Genomic DNA, 17,143 nt, shown 5'->3' with positions numbered 1-17,143 from the left:
TTTAGAATGAGGCCTGCACACATCCTCCCCTTTAGACAGGAATGATGTGCTCATGTGTCTTCAGAGCTCACGCATATGCACTGATCAGCAGTGAAAAACGGCTGACAAAGATAATGATACGTATTTCTGAGTCCTAACGGTACACGCCAGCAATCATTCCAGCTTGCACTATTGTCCAGGATATCATTTCCTGTTGATTATGAAACTCTGCAGATAGAAAATGGCAGCCTATATCATCCAGAAAAGAGAATTATAGTCCCAATGCTCGACTCTGTCTTCCATTATCTCTTTCTTCCAGGAACCGCTAGACCAGCTAAAATCTATGTTGTGTTACCAGGGGAAGGTCTAGTGTCATATTGATTAACAAATCATTAGTGTCACAAGTTGAAAATGGATGCGATAGCAGTGGATCTTTACTAGTGCGACTGCAACCAGATTTACTTTACAAAAATGTGTGTACATATGGTAATTCTTTATCTTAGGGTCCAGTTCTCACTAACTAGTTGCTTATTAGCATGCATATTACTAGGATTTTTTTAGTACTTACAAAGCACATAATAATGCCTTATTCTGCGTGACCATATTTTAGATCCATTAATCTTACCACATTCCTAAACCTAACTTAACATCTTCAAGGGGTCATATGATGCTTTTTTAAAGATAATTATTTGGAGTATTTGGTGTAACAGAATATGTCGACATGCTTTAATGTTCAAAAAACACATTATTTTTCAAATGCTGGACATTATTGTATGTCCTCTATGCCCCGCCTCTCTCAAATGCGTAATTTTCTACAAAGTCCCTCCTTCTGACAAGCGCAGTGTGCTCTGATTGACCAGCTGACCCAGTGCATTGTGATTGGCCGAACACCGCAAGCACTCGCTGGAAATGTAACGCCCCTTTCCTTGATCGTGAGCTTCATCTTTCTAAATAAATGTAAAGACAGTTGTCCTTAGTTTTACCATCAGTTCAAGCCTGAAAGGGGAGCAGAGCCACGTGACAGACACAGTGATGAAGTGCCTATGTGTTTGCAGTACACAAGCCACAGACGGTTAAGACAGCTGACTCCACTGTGTGACCCTGTCTCTCTCTCTCACACACACACGCGCGTGTGTGACACGCAAAACTCCGCATTTGAACAGTCAATAGCAAATACTTGAACTAATAACAAAACATAGGTACAGTAGCTGTTTCAGAAGCGCCAGATTGTTGTAGCAAAGTCAGAATGACCTCTTCTCCTAGGTTCACGAAACGGTCGTCCATAAAATGCATTGCTGTTCTGTTGTAAGTAATCCTAAAGATTCCTAAATGCATCTACTTTCGGTTGGCAAAATAAAGTGCTTTTGCTTTCGCCTAGATACACACAGCATCTCCCTAACATGGCTGCTTCAACACTAACTGCGGTTACTGAAACCATGACTTCTTTCTTTGTGTGAACATTTGGACAGCATTACGCAAATATTTCCACATAGTGATGTAGAGATGTTGGGTGATGTTAATGGAGGCTTTTCTTCTTTCTTTGTGTAGTATTAACTTCGATAAAGAATATCTCTTTGGATTTAAGACTTTTATCTTTGCAACTTTACAGATCTTCTTCGTGCACCAAGAGCTTGTAACACTCAAGAGAGAAAGGAAAAATTTAAATTGCATCATATGACCCCTTTAATAACTATTATATATACATACATTTACAGCATATATATAGAGAGAGAGAGAGAAAGAGAGAGAGAGATTACATTCTAATTATGAATGTACAATATTACATTCTACTAATTAGGGCCCAAGCCACTAGGGGTGCAGGGCCCTATTGTTTTGTGACTATCTGGCCTTTTTAGGATCCTTAACATGCTTTTGTGAAAAACGCTTCGGAATTTGCGACACTCCTCCTAGGGTTTTCATCCAATTGCCACCAAAGAGTTTTTTGATATCTTGGATGGTCTGGCTGTGGCGAGGTGATGCATTTATGAAGAAAAATAAGAAAGAGGAAGTGACTAATAACTTTTGCATACATTGTCTTGTTTATTTATCAAACTTCAGGATTTCGTCTGCTGTGCACTTTTTTCCCAATGCCACAAGGGTGGCGATTGTGCTGATAGCTTGGGCCCGTCATCGCTGCTTGCGGCTCTACTCACATGTACATTCATTTGAAATAAATTATGGCAACATTTTCTGTGTGTAGTGCCACAATATTTAAACTTTTTGGATTTTACAATATCTACTATTTAATTGCTTTCAACTGCTTGTAGTCTCTGCATGTTAAGCTGGTACAGAAGATTGTTGTTTCAACATCAAAACAAAATTACAAATTTCATCATCAAACATGGCTCATGCTGAGTTTAACGAGCAACTCTGCAAACTTCTCCCGATACACTGGCTTGTAAGATAGATTGTTCTTGGCCCTGTGTATCCCTGTGGAGCAGAAGCTGATCGGGTCAGCGACCGAGTGTAAACTAAAACCATCTTTCTTCCAGGCTGACCAGACAGCAGTGTTCCTGGGTATAGATTTTTTGATGCCTGGGAGAGTAGAATAGATTTTAAATACGCCAAAGAAAGCTAAAGGCATCACAGGTTTTTAAGTGTCACTGGGACCATGGCACTTACTTTAGTTTGAATGTGTGACTCAAATACAGAGCTGTTCAGTTCAGTTAGGGCCATTGACTTTCATATCATTTTAACACTGCAATGCTTGTGTCAAGTTGTTTTTATATGGCTTAACTGGCATAAAATATCTATTTACAGAACAATCTGCATTAATGTTGCCAAGCTACACTCACAGGATTCTCTGCAGTCCTGATATGAGCCAGTCAATGAAAGGTCACTTGGCTTCCCTTGATGCCTTGTGCTGTTAGCACAGGGACTGGTTTTGATCATTTTTGAGTGAGTTATTGTATTATTTGTTTTTTAGTTTTTTGACAGCCTGCCTGATTTAATTTTTTCCTCTTGCTTATCAAAGAGTACTTGCTGTCTCATTTCCTCTCTCTCTCTCTCTCTCTCTCTCTCTCTCTCTCTCTCTCTCTCTCTACTGTATATATATGGTAGTCAACATTTGAAGTGGTTTAAAAAAGTTAATCAAAGTTGTCCTAAGACAAGAACGGTTATTGTTTTGGTTTTAGGACAACTTTGATGAAAGGTTTTGAGTCCACTTCAAATGTTGACTACCGTATATATATATATATATATATACATAGATAGATAGATAGATAGATAGATAAATTACTAAAAAACATAATAAATAATAGTGTATATATTTTATTACCATGTGCTGTACTAATTAATTTTCCTAATTTAACATTAAATGGCCAGGCATAATATGTATTTATATATACACTCACCAGCCACTTTATTAAGTACACCTGTTCTTCTGATTTGCTTTTTAATTATTTTATTTGCATATGACATTGTAGTGGTTGAGTTCATTTAGGCTTGTAGACATGGTCAAGACAATCAGCTGAAGTTCACACCCGGCATCAGAATGAAGAAGAAAAGTGATTTAAATGACTTTAAACATGACGGCTGGTCTGAGTATTTCAGAAACTGCTGATCTACTGCAATTTTTTGTGCAACCATCTCTAGGGTTTACAGAGAATGGTCTGAAAAAGAGAAAATATCCAGTGAGTGGCAGTTCAGTGGGTGAAAATGCATTGTTGATGCCAGAGGTCAGAGGAGAATGGACAGACTAGTTCAAACTGATAGAAAGGCAAGAGTAACCCAACAACTTGTTACAACCGAGGCATGCAGAAGAGCATCTCTGAACACACAACATGTCAAACCTTGAAATAGATGGGCTACAGCAACAGAACAGGCGCCACTCCAGTCAGATAAGAACAGAAAACTGAGGCTACAGTTTGCCAGGGCTCACTAAAATTGAACAATAGAACATTGGAAAAAGGTTGCCTGGTCTGATGAGTCTGGTTTCTGCTGAGACATTCAGGTGGTAGGGTCAGAATTTGGCATAAATAACATGAAAGCATGGATCCATCCTGCCATGATGCTTTCATGTTAATATGGACCAAAATGTCTGATTAAACATGAAAGCATGGATCCATTATATAAAGAGAAACTCCGCAAGTACTATTTCTTTGGCAGACTCTCCTGTGCTGTCTGCTTTTCTGCTCATTGTGCTTATTGTACTAAAGTCTGTAGAAAGGGATTTGGCAGACTGGAAGAGTCTTTTACTTATTTATGAATCTCCAGCCTGTCTTACTTTGCTTTAACTATCACAGAGTGAGAAAGGACATTTTAGATTTCATTTTTTTTTTCCTGAAGGTTGGATTAGATTTTTTTACTTTTTTCGCAAGGGCATTTTCAGCTGTTTACTCCAGGATTAATCACTGCCATTATCTGCAGCTAATGTGTCTGCTCAGCCGAATTTCAAAATAAATAAATAAGTGCGTTTTAAATAATCCATTTGCGACACGTTACACACATTGCCAACTGAGGTGCGAAGGAACTGTCACAAAATTAATCACCCTTGAACCTCATCTTTGAATTTCCTCTAGATTCACTGAAATGTCACTTTACCATTTTTCCAATGTCTTTGTCAATAATTCATGAGCCCTTCGCTTAATTTTTCCCCTCCTCTGGTCTAGTAATGAGTGATACCTTTCTAAGAAAAACCTATATCGACAACAACAGCACTGCTCAACTTGAAGAAGGACTGCATGTCAATAAGGTAACAGATTACAAATACTATAGCCTGATTTCTGCTTTTGGCCTGGATCAATATGTGTCCAGTGTCCTCATTACATGTAATCTGGATCAATGTTATGTGATGTACTGTATAATAGCATTGACGTATATGCAAAGTCACCACTGTTGCCGCTTTAATATTGCAAAGGGGATTAACTTTATCTCCTCTTCTCTCTGCAAAATATACCTATTTGAAAGTGGCACAGAGAGATTAATGTAACCCGTTAATTTTGAGATAATATAAGAGCAGAAGTTAATATCCTCTAACAGGTCATTTTAAAATAATAACAGTCGCAACAGTAAACAACACAACCATGTCTTATAATTAGCACAATTGTTTATATATTTAATAACTCTGGATCCTTGTAGATAATCCCCTTTGGAGGCTATAAAATTAACAAAATTGTTTTTTTATGAATATTCAAGACTGTTTTATTTAAATTGATTTGCAATAATGGTTGGCTACTAACCAAATAACTAAGTGCATGAAATTATTATTTGGGAAGACTTTATTACTGCAGGAGACATCCTTCACTTAAGCAATCACTATACAAAAATATTCAACCATAAAAAGCAACATTTGACAAGCCAAAACTAAGTTTTTTTTTTTTTTAACTGAGATGTTTTATTTGATTTTATTTACATATTCAAGACTGTTTAAATGTATTTAATTATATAATAATGTATTATAATTGTAATGATGGCAAATTCTGTAAAAAATATATTTGATGTAATTTTCACATTTTAACAGTTTTCTCTTCAAGTGGTTTGGTTTTCTTTTCTTTTAATTACATGGTGTCTTAAATGTTGCAGTTCATTCATTTATTTTTTATTTAATTATTTTATTTTATTATTATTTTATTTACATAATCAAGACTCGTTAAATGTATTTTTTTTTTTTTTTTTTTTTTATTATTTTTTTTTATTATTTTTTTTTTATTATATTTAATTGTTGTATTATTGTAGCGTTTTATGTATGTGTATAAAGTATTCCACAGATCTGTGTAACAAGTAATTGTACATCCCCTTAACATGTAGGGCAGTGCAAGAATTACTTAAAGACCACTTTATTAGAGGTCAGCCCTTCAGAGAGTCCAAATGTTTTATACAAAGCAAAGTGGATTAATGCTGACCTCTCTGTCAGGAGATATCTGGCATCATTGCCACTGACTCCAGCAGGACTGTACTGAACCGAGGGCTGTATCTGTTCTAGTGATGTAGTTGTTTGCTAAGCAGTAACGCAGTTGTGGAGGCGAGAGCGATCAGGTGCCGGGGCTGATGTGATGCTTTTCGTATTTATTTTCATTAATCATAAACTCCCTCCTGTGCTACAGGCCTGTAGCCGCACTGCTGCCATGTGCTGCAATTCCCTTTGTTCAGTGGCGAGCATTAGTCATCATTACGCTTTTCCTGTTGCCTTAGTGTTCGAGTCAAGTACACTGCTGAAGCTGCTTCACAGAAGAATGACAGATAGATTTGGTGTTTCTTTCTAATGATAGCCTATGTGATCTTCCTTTGTTTGGTGATACACTAAACAAATGCTTTTCAAACTTCATGATGCTTCATGAATGCCGAAATCTCATTGTGTGTGATCCCCTTCCTTAAATATAAAGGCATATATATATGTGTGTGTGTGTGTGTGTGTGTGTGTGTGTGTGTGTGTGGTGTGTGTGTGTGTGTGTGTGTATTATGTCTATATATATATATATATATATATACACTGTAGCTGTACAGAGAATATTGTCTTATAAACTGCAATGAGCAAGATAAAGTTTATGAGAACAGATACAACAGAAAAGAGAAAACACTAGCTATTTGGGAAGATATTAACTATTTAATAATTGTGATTGACATAATTTACAACCAGTCTTTAGAAACATAATTGTAATGATAGTCAATCCTGAGTTTAATAATTCAGTCTATCTAATAGGCTATTTAAATAATTTTAATTTTATTTTTATTTTTTGCATTTTAACAATTTTCCCCACTAGTAGTTAAGTTTTATTTCTTCTAATTATATGGTGTTTTAAAAAATTGTGCAATTCCTAAGACATTGTGCTTGTGCAGACCTTTATGACATCGCAAATGCTCAACAGAAGGCATGATATGAGTACTTTATCAAAGCTGGAGTAAGCCATGCTTGACGCTAACAGTCCCAGAGCGGCATTATCATCTAGCTGACTCATAGTATTTGACCCGACACTCCACAATCTAATTATAAATGTGCCTCATGGTGGTCTCTGTCCTTATGATGAAGATAAAAGCTTGTGATAAAGACTGAGAGAGGCTTTTGGCATAACTCTGTCTATGAGTCAAGATTCTGCTCCACTCCACTCTGTGCAGTCACCCACATGCATATGGACATCAAAGATTCCTGTCATCATACAACCTGTTTTTTTATTCCCTTTGCCCCAGGGAGCAATGGCTGACATAATGCATGTGTGGCTTTATTATTTTTCAGTTGGGAACGTTGCTTGAGAAGCACAGTGCTAATGGCTGTGTACATTTGAGTTAATTTCCATTTGTTATTTATTTTTTATTGCAGTTTCTGTGCAAGCTAAGCGGCACATTCAGTGCACGATCTTCTAACAATAAAACCAGTGCATAAAAGTGTATTAAAAGTGTATAAAGAGAAATATGGATGTTTAATATTTTATTATGTCCACAAAAGAAAAAAAAAAAGAATTTTATAGAATGTGATAAATTACACAAATGCCATAATGCATTAACCATGCAGAATTAAAAATATATTTGGCATTTCAATATCTGTTGGTCATAGATTAATCTATTGATCTATGATTTAACTAAAAATGATCTGAAATTCAGTCATGAAATCCTGAAAATTATGATATATAAATATCTACTTTCCTTCTTTTTCTTGAAATTAAATATTCAATATTGTCATGATTTATTTGTATTATTAAAATGGTTGTTTTTCCTTTCTTGGACAAATGGAAAAATTAATAAAGATATACAGAGTGAAAAAGAGAGATGTACTGTATATGTATTGGATAAGTGGATATATGTACACACACACATATACACATATGTAGAGAGGATAAGAAAAAATATTATTTTGATATATACAAAATACATTTTATTTGTAATTTTTTTGTTTTTAAATAAAAAGAATATTTATTTATTTATTTATTTATAAATATATATTTAATTATTATTTAAAAGTCTATTTTAATTAATTTTATGATTTATTTAAATTATTAATAATTTATTTAAAATCAATCACAAGTACAGAGGTTAGAAAAAATATTATTTTAATATGTATTTGTATGTACAAAATCTATTTTTTTAATTTTTAATTTTTAATTTTTTTATTTATTTAAGTAATTGTTTTTTTACTAATGAAACTGACCTCAAGCACTGAGGTTAGAAATTTTTTTATAATAATATGTATATGTATGTGCAATATATATATATATAGTATAATTTTTTATTTATTTAAGTAATTGTTTTTTTACTAATGAAACTGACCTCAAGCACTGAGGTTAGAAAAAAATATTATACTTATAGCAGTGCAAAAAATAAATAAATAAATAAATCTAAAATAATTAAGTGTCTGCCATCTCAAGGGTAAGTCAAAGAAATGATTTTATATGTAAATTCCAAAACCAAACAGGTTCTCACACACTTCAGTCCAGAGCCAGGTAACACGTCTCTAGTTTGTGTGCTCACTCTGTATATTCCTCCAGACCTGCGTATCGCAGGCAGAGACCGGCACATGGGGCTGCCAGATGGACGCTGCGGTGCAGTACTCGCCCTGGCCTCATTATTTGGTGACCCAGATTGCGGTTCATCCCTCGCCGAACCCAAACCAAGCTGGATTAACGACGAGATACACCAGTTAAGTGCATTGGTTGGTTGTAAGAGGGGGGATGTTATAACGGTCATGTATTCACTGACCCAGCTGATGTGTTTCATTGTCTTCATAATTACAACACAGCACATGAGCGGTGGGTTTGTGCAGGTAGATCAGTCTGTTGCTGCAAGGAACATGAGGATAGATCGTCTCTGCTTTACAAGTGAAGTCAAATTAATTTAGAAATGCTTCGTGCAGCCGCTGAGCATGACATGATGATGAATGGAATGTGCAGTTCATTTTACCAATGCACAGATGTCACTGAGGACAATCTTGCTTACAGTTAACAGTGGATGCTGGAGACCTACGCATGTCCTTTAAACTTACATTAAGCTTGAATATAGTTGATTGTGAAGGTTTTGTGGCTAGAACATAAAGATATTTTGTCTTCCATGAGCAAATGATTAATGAATATATGCACTGTTAATATCTTTCAGACAAGTGAAAATAAATTAAAATAAAGTGAACCTAGCAAAAGTATAAGTTTAGACAAAATTAGACAACCTTGGATTAAGTTCATCTTTTTTGTCAGAATTGGTAAGTCTGGTTTGTTTAGGTGACTTAGTTCATTCTATTTATTTCAATGATTCATCACTCAGTTTATAATTTTTGGAATAAAATACATTTTATTAGGCTTGTTTCTGACAAAATACTGTCATGATTAATTAAGTAATGTTTTACAAACACTGTAAGAATCTTTACAAATGTTTTTGTTCTTTTGTGTTTCATTTTTATAGATTTTAGGTGAATAAGTTCATTCGAATCAGTTTAATTTCAACAATTCCTTTGAGTCATCACTCAGAAGTGCCACAAGAAGTGCTTATGCTGCACTTTATGTATAGGATTTTAGAATCCACCAAATCAGCATATATTAAAATTGTAAACAATTGCAATAATATCATTGTTTTAACTGTATCTTCAATCAAATGAATGTAGCCTTGGTGAAAATAAAAGACTTCTTTCAAAAACACACAAAAAAATAAAAAACAATGAACGATAGTGAATATATGCCAAAGTACCACCATAATGAATGAAAAAATAGTTGTTGAAACATTGTGAGAACATTTGAGACAATTTGATCCTTTTATTTAATTGTGTAGTATCAATAACTTTGGTAAACTATAGTTGTGATGGTGCATTTTTTGTGGCCCACAGTTTCAAACAGTCTCTACATATACAGTTAAGTGAATCGATTTGAACGAATCATTAAAAAAAATCAGTTTATCAGAATTACTCATTTGCATAGGACATCTCTAGCGGTTGTGCTGTAGCAGTATTAATGCTAAGCCCATATTCACATTGAGTGCCCAATTATCTCCTTCTATACTTTTAATATTCAACTTTTGCGATCGAAGATCTGTCAGAAAACAGTGTGGCATGCCTTCAGGAAGTGATGACAGGGAACACTAAGCTTGGTTTGCTATATTTTAGCACTCTGCAGCATCACACTGTCTTTGAAGGGCCAGGAAGACTTCCCTCTGGAGTGGCTTGCCTCTTGTAATTCACCAGAATCAGTACGTGGTAGAAGCCCTCAAGCCACTGTTTTAGAGAATGAAGATGGATGAATCCGGGCGGGTGTGTGGTCTGTTCGGCTCAAGCTTGCAGAGGGTGGCGGATCTCACCCTGATCCAGTAGAAAAATAAATAAATAGCCTATCAAAGCTCTCTTCAAATCTGTGAGTGTGCAAAAGCCCTAAACAGTCATACATAATAAGCCAGAGCAGCATTCTTCTTGTAATGGAATTCATTTTATAACCAGGCTACAACCTTGTTTTTTTAGTTAATTACTACTCTTTTAAAGTTGATTTTTGGTCTTTGACAAACTGTCAGAGAGTGCCAGCCATTGTGTTTGTCTGCCGTAAAGAATGAGCTGATTATAAAGCAGCATTAGCATTATCTGTTGTGTGCAGGAGATGGAAGTATAGGCAGACGTTACTGACTGATAGTATCTGGACACTGGCGCAGAGCTCTTTAATTAAAGCCCTTAAAATGGCTGCCAACATGCTGTCCTTCACTCCTGTAGGAGAAAACCTCGCATTGCCATTAAATTTTGCTGACCTGCACAGTAAATGGATAATGGCAGTCGCAATGCTAACTTCAGGCTCCCGTGGGATGCATTTGGTTTGAGAAGCCTTTGTCCAGAGGTTGAATGTAAAAAGTTGTCACCTCTCTTCTCTACATCTCATTTGTAGAGTTAAATATACACTGAATGCATTTTGAGGGTCCAGGTAGTGTTTAAAACAGACAAAAATGAATAAAATTGGATGTTAATGATGCTAACAGATAATAGCATTAGTTACATAAAGTTTACAAATTGTATTTCAAGTAGCATTAGTTACATAAAGTTTACAAATTGTATTTCACAATGTTTTATCACTTTTATGTTCTTTGCATAAAAATGTTACTTTTAGTGTGGTTATTTTTGGAGATGTGTTTAAAATGGTGAACACAAGAACTTAGGCCTCCAGAGTTATTAGTAGCTTAATAAAAGCTGTTTTATTTTACATAGACCGGGTCTCCTCATGGAGGCCACCCTCTTGAGATCACATGACCAGTCGATTTATGTTTCTTGCTATATCCTGGTACTGAAAAATTTTGATTGTGACACAAATTAATCATGTACTACAATGTTATCAAAGATTTTAACTGAAAATTTTTGTTTTGTGTGGTGCCGCATCTACAGTATAAAGTCCTGGAAGTGCGATATTAAAAGTCATTACCGAGTGCATCTTTGAGATTTACACCATGTAGTAATTTCCAATTTATGTACTAGCCAAATGGCCAGATTGTATTTACTCACCAAAGCCAATTTTAGCTCTCTGGAGATGCTTGATGAGTGTTAAATTTGTGTCCTGTTTACACGTTATTAAAGGATAAAACTATGGAGCATATAAAAATTCTCGAGTAGTTAGATTTGTAATCTTTCACATGAAGTAACCTTTTGACTGGAAACCCTTTATTATTGTTGGGATAGGATAATTAATGGGTCCAAAAATGGGATTGTTTGGGCAGAAAATTGTATTTTTTTACCCCCACAGAAAAGCAAACAGAAAAGCAGCATATTGCCTGTAAATAATAAATGAGAATGTACACTATAGCTAAAGATTGGCATCAGCCTAAATGAAATGACAGTGAAAGTTTTTATAAGACAGTTGCTTGGCTTTCTGCCACAGAAACAGAGGCATGATCTGCCATCGGCCTCAGAATCTATATGTTAAGTAGTCTATTGATGAAGCACTTTACATGGGATCTAATGATAACGCCATTTTCAGAATTGCTGAGCTTTGGGTTGAGAATCAAGAGGTGAGGGGGCAGTGTTTTGTTTTTCTGCTATCTACTACTAATTAGACAGTTATCCCTGTGAGACTTGTCCTGTGGAGCTTTTATTGTTGGTTTGAATGAACTCAATGTTTGTATTTCAGGTTATGTTTGTGGTGTCACTAACAGATAGTCACTTAGTCTCATAGATTCCTGACATCAGTGTATCTACATGCAAGTTTGTATGTGGTGCCTAGTTGGTTTGTTGTAAAGATGGATTTTAGCTATAGCTCATGGTAATGTGGTTTCATGTAGCCTTGGACTAAACAGCATAAGGTTTGGTCTACATTGCAGCCAGAACAGCCATATTCTGGCAAGAACAGCCCACTTAAAGATAAGATGCTATGATTAACATGTATCATGAACAACCACATTTCATATTGTTTCTTAGCAGTAGGATTATCTGAAACATAAGTATTTTTATTATAATTATTTTCTGTGAAATTGCAGTGTATTGTTTCATAAATATGGCTTGTGTTAATGAGCTCATATAATTGAATATTTAAACTAAAATATTAAAATGTAAATTAAATGTACACATTTTATAGTAAAAAATGGTAAAAATATTTTTATTAAAGAGATAAGTGTTAGTCAGCATAATTTTATTTGTTTCATTTTATTTCATTTTGGATTGCTGATATCTTGTTATCTTAATTAGTGCCTCAAACTAAACTCTAAATATCTTTTAAAGGGTTCGATGCCAGTAACTGGACAACTTTGTATATACTTTATTTAAGTTGTCCAGTACCTTGTTAACATGACTTTGCTTCCAGATAAACTAATAAAAATTCATCTGTGCCATTCATCCTGACAGTTATGTAAAGTTCCAAATTGCGAAAGCGCTTTCCGTGTACATGTGGCAGTCTTAGGCGGGACTAATCCTGAGACTGCAGGTGATGTTCTGCCTGTCTTTTTGGTAAGACAGTGCTCTTGAATTTCAGCTTAAACTTTGAAAATCCCTGCCAGGGGTGCACATTTGATTTTCCGCAAATTGTTTGACCGAGAGCAGTCCCGTATTTGGCAGTGTGTATAGATAAAACAGGCTCACAGGAAGTCAAATCTAATTCTAGGCAAAACCTTTCATCTCAGCTGGTCATAATAGACTTCAGGATTGCAGGACATTGAGCAGACAGAAGTGGGATATTTCCTGTATTTTTGGGATGAAAATGTCAAACCTGGCCCTCAGGTAGAGACAACCTTTACTGTATCAAACCTCAACACCACATAAATGTAGGATTTGTGTGAGTGAAGTGTATGGGAATAGGCAAGAGACTGCACTTTTGACCTTCTTTGGTGAGGTGTGCATCAAGAGCCAAATCATTCTGAGGTGTTTCCTTCCCGTAACTTTCACTACTACTTTCCCAAACACCCACATTTTTTTCGTACTGTCTCCGTAAATCTGTAGAATTTACTATGAGAGCGATCAAGAGAGAATGCAGACATTAGTTCGGTCTTTTGGGATTTTGGTGCAGGCTCAGATCCAAGAGGGTTATGAAGCTGCAGAGTCAATAAACAAATATCTTCCATTCACTAAGCAAACACAGATGTCATCTGGAGCTGGAAGAGAGCTGTAGGTGTGTGTGGAGCAGCTGGGCAGGTGGGGGTGGATGCAATCACGATAGATTTGCAAGGTTGCTGAGCTGAAATCCTGCCAGAGCATATCTCTTTGACCAAGTCGGTCTTGAAGTTATACCGTTACTAAAGTGACGTGTCTAGAAGCCACACTTGATCTGTGCCATTGTAAGGCTGTGCCAATTTGGGAGAAATAAACACTACTGAGATCACTGAAGTGTAAACTCTCACAAAAGGCTGACATATAAGAGATCTGACACATTATGACTCAAACATGAGCACAGCACACCTAAATAAGCCAGTGTAATGAAAATCTGGGTCAGGGAAACTCAAAGGCCTCAGGATCCCTTACTATGGATGCCGCAAAGACAGAAATACAACTCAGCTGCTCACCCTATGCTTCCATTTCATTAGCCATCTAGAAGAATGTGTCACCATCTTGAGTATATTGAAAGGCCGCTCTCTGCTCCAGGCAATAACTAGTCTCTTTCCCCTATTTTTGGGGGAGTAACTTAAAATAATGACAAATGGTTTTCTGCATTTTGCAGTAGCATGAAAATAGTGCTTATATAATGGCATAGACTTTTAAAGGGGTGGTTCAGTGTTTTTTTTTTTTTTTTTAGGCTTGATTGTGTTTATGGAGTGCAGTCTAACATGAAGTTAAAAAACACATTATTTTTCACATAATTTACCTTTATTCCATACTGCCCTGTCCCTTCTCTGAGAAACGGGCTGATCATTTTCTTATTTTATGAAGCCCCTCCCTCAGAAATAGGCAATGGGCTCTGTTTGGTTAGCTAGCCCAGTGTGTTGTGATTGGCTAAACGCCTGTAGCGCACATCTAAACGCCCCGCCCCTCACCTCAGCGGCATGTGCTCCGGTTGTATTGTAAACAATGGGGTCGTTAATATCGCTTATCAGTTTGAGCCCTATTGAGAAGCAGAGGATATTATTGAAGAGGATCGTGCAGAACCTGAGCAAGCACGGCTTTTAATGGTAGGCCTATGTTTTTTGTTTGTTGTTGTCTCATCCTTTTTTTGATACGCTGTTATTTGTAAACGCTACTGCTCATGTTAGCTTTAAATATACGGTTTTATCCTGATTAAAGCTTTGACATAGTACGGCAACTGCACACCCATCCATGTTTAACGCTTCTCATAACTATGTGAAAATAAGTGTATAATTGTTACAGATCATTGCTGGAGCTGAGCTGAGAGAGAGATGCAGAGCAGGGGAACGTGTGGAACAGTATTAAGAACCACTGCTTTAGAACATTGATTTTGAAACTTGTGAATCCATTAGAATTGTTAGAAAACAAAATTGCGATTCATATCTGAACAGATTTTTACTTGCACCTCTAGTTTTCTCTTCTTCTTCTCTAAAGCAGCACAGCATGGCCTCGCCCCCTTTGCTGCCTTTTTCCGAGGGTGGGGTTTATCTGGGTTTGTGATGTCACAAACCCGGGAAGTAACTCGTTGTAGTCCCTACCAGCCGTTTTTGTAGGCATTTAACTGCCAGAATTTTAAAAGACTATATCTCCGTTTGCATTGAACTTTCAGCTTCATAACTTTGCAGATATTGTTTATGCTCAAACAGCAACATTACACACTAACGTTAAAAGTGAAATCGTAATGAACCACCCTTTAATTTAAAGCTACTTTTCTAAAATAGTGCAACAAAATTGTACATAAAGCTTTTTTATATATATTATATAGCCTAGTTTTATATATATAATTGAAAAATATAGATATTAAAATTACATTTTTAAACTAAAGTATTAAAATGTAAATTAAATGGAAAATGATTTAAATATTTAATTTAAATGTTTCAATAATTAAACTTTTTTTATATAAATGAAAAGTAAAGTATTTTTAAAAAATATTATTTTTATTAAAGAGATAAGCCAGTATTAGTTAGCATAAAATAGTACAAAATTAAAATCATATATATATATATATATATATATATATATATATATATATATATATATATATATATATATATATATATATATATATATATATATATATAATTTTAATTTTGTACTATTTTATGCTGACTAACATTTATCTCTTTAATAAAAATATTTTTATTTTTTAATAATATACTATTACATTATTATATTATTACTATATAATTTTAATTTTGTAAAATTATATTAATATAAATAATATTTTACTAATAAACTACAGTATCTCACTGATTTCAGTCCCTGTATAACAATTTTTTGCTATTCTTTAAAATGCAGTTATATAGATTTATATTATATTATTATATTATTCTTATATATTATTTCTTATATCAGTTCATCGGGAATCTAGATCCTATTTTTAGGCGGTCTTTATAGGGTCTAACAACACCTATATTATCAGTATGTTTTCACTGCATAGACTAATAAATTTTTATTTGCATCAAATACAGTTGATGATATGACCCACACATGAACTGACTGAAAGGGAATAAGGAGCAGCATTGGGTCAAGTCTTGTCAACATGTTCTTTTAGCACGGCATCTTAGCCCCTTAGTCCCACAGACAGTTTCTTGGCATCCTTCCTAAGTACTAATGCATGCCTAACAACATGGGCTGCCTCTGCACAGCGTGCCATGCTGGTGTGCCAATATAATTGCAGAAATACCATCATGCCAGAGAGAGTTAGCCACAGGGGCCAAAATTAACTTTTTGCCATAACTGCCAAATGGTGGGTGAATTAAAAATATTTACCACCCATAAATACATTTTTAACATCCATGAAACTGTATTTTGCATGATTTTTGTTTTGTCCAAATGACAATTAAATTTTAGACCAGTTAAAATAACCCCTTGTACATTTCCTTTCATCGGGAGTGATGCCTTAAAAATGCTGTTTATGGAGGAAACTACTAGATTTAGAAACTGTGTAAATCTTGTCTCTTCCAGAAAGTATGTGACCTTAGTCTACATCTGCTAGATACAAGGAGCATTTAGAGTCATTTGAGTTTGGTATGCCAGAAAGAAATGAAGCTATCCCATATAAATCTTTTTCAGATGTGTTAAAAAGAGCTTTAAGCCCACCGTGCTAAGCTAAGGATGCATATACACGTTTTCCGAACAAGGCCCATTGACCCACAGAGATCTTTTTAATTGATTGATTGGCTTGCAAATTTCCAGGACAAGAGACTCGGGGAGGCCACTCGATCAATTCCTCTGCTAGAGTCATGTTACTACAAGATGTGATGGCCAAGCTTCTCTCCTGGGAGGATCTGTCTCTAACTTTCTGGGTCTGATTACTTGTCAAGGAATGAGTATTATTTTTTATTATTATTATTATTTTTATATATATTAATGCAAACTATTTACTAAAATATTATTGCATTATTCAATTTTAGAATTTTTTTATATGTATATAAATTATGAATAAATATAATTTTATTTTAAAAATGTTTTCAATTGTTCTTTTTTATCAACTTTTTGGTTTATTTTTCAATACATATAAATGAGCTCATGTAATTTAAAAGAAACATTAAACAAAATTATATTAAAATACTGGTCAAATGAAAAATATTTTATTTTCTAATATTTAATTATTTTTGTAAAGTTTAAATATTTATATAAATTAAAAGCATGTTTATGATTAATATTTTAACAAATGTTTAGGTTTTTACAAATGTTTATTTATTAATTTATTTTATCTTATATACATATATATATATA

General features: G+C 34.7%; 1 protein-coding gene across 2 annotated transcripts in view; it reads right to left on the bottom strand.

The window, feature by feature from the left end:
• LOC109064259 (transmembrane protein 178B) overlaps nucleotides 1-17,143 on the bottom strand; it is a 93,571-nt gene that overhangs the window by 44,513 nt on the left and 31,915 nt on the right. The window lies entirely within an intron of this gene.

The sequence above is a fragment of the Cyprinus carpio genome, chromosome B4, assembly GCF_018340385.1.
Source record: "Cyprinus carpio isolate SPL01 chromosome B4, ASM1834038v1, whole genome shotgun sequence".
In the NCBI taxonomy this organism is placed as follows: Eukaryota; Metazoa; Chordata; class Actinopteri; order Cypriniformes; family Cyprinidae; genus Cyprinus; species Cyprinus carpio.
Note: the sequence above shows the minus strand (reverse complement) of the source record. Positions and strands in the feature narration are given on the sequence as shown.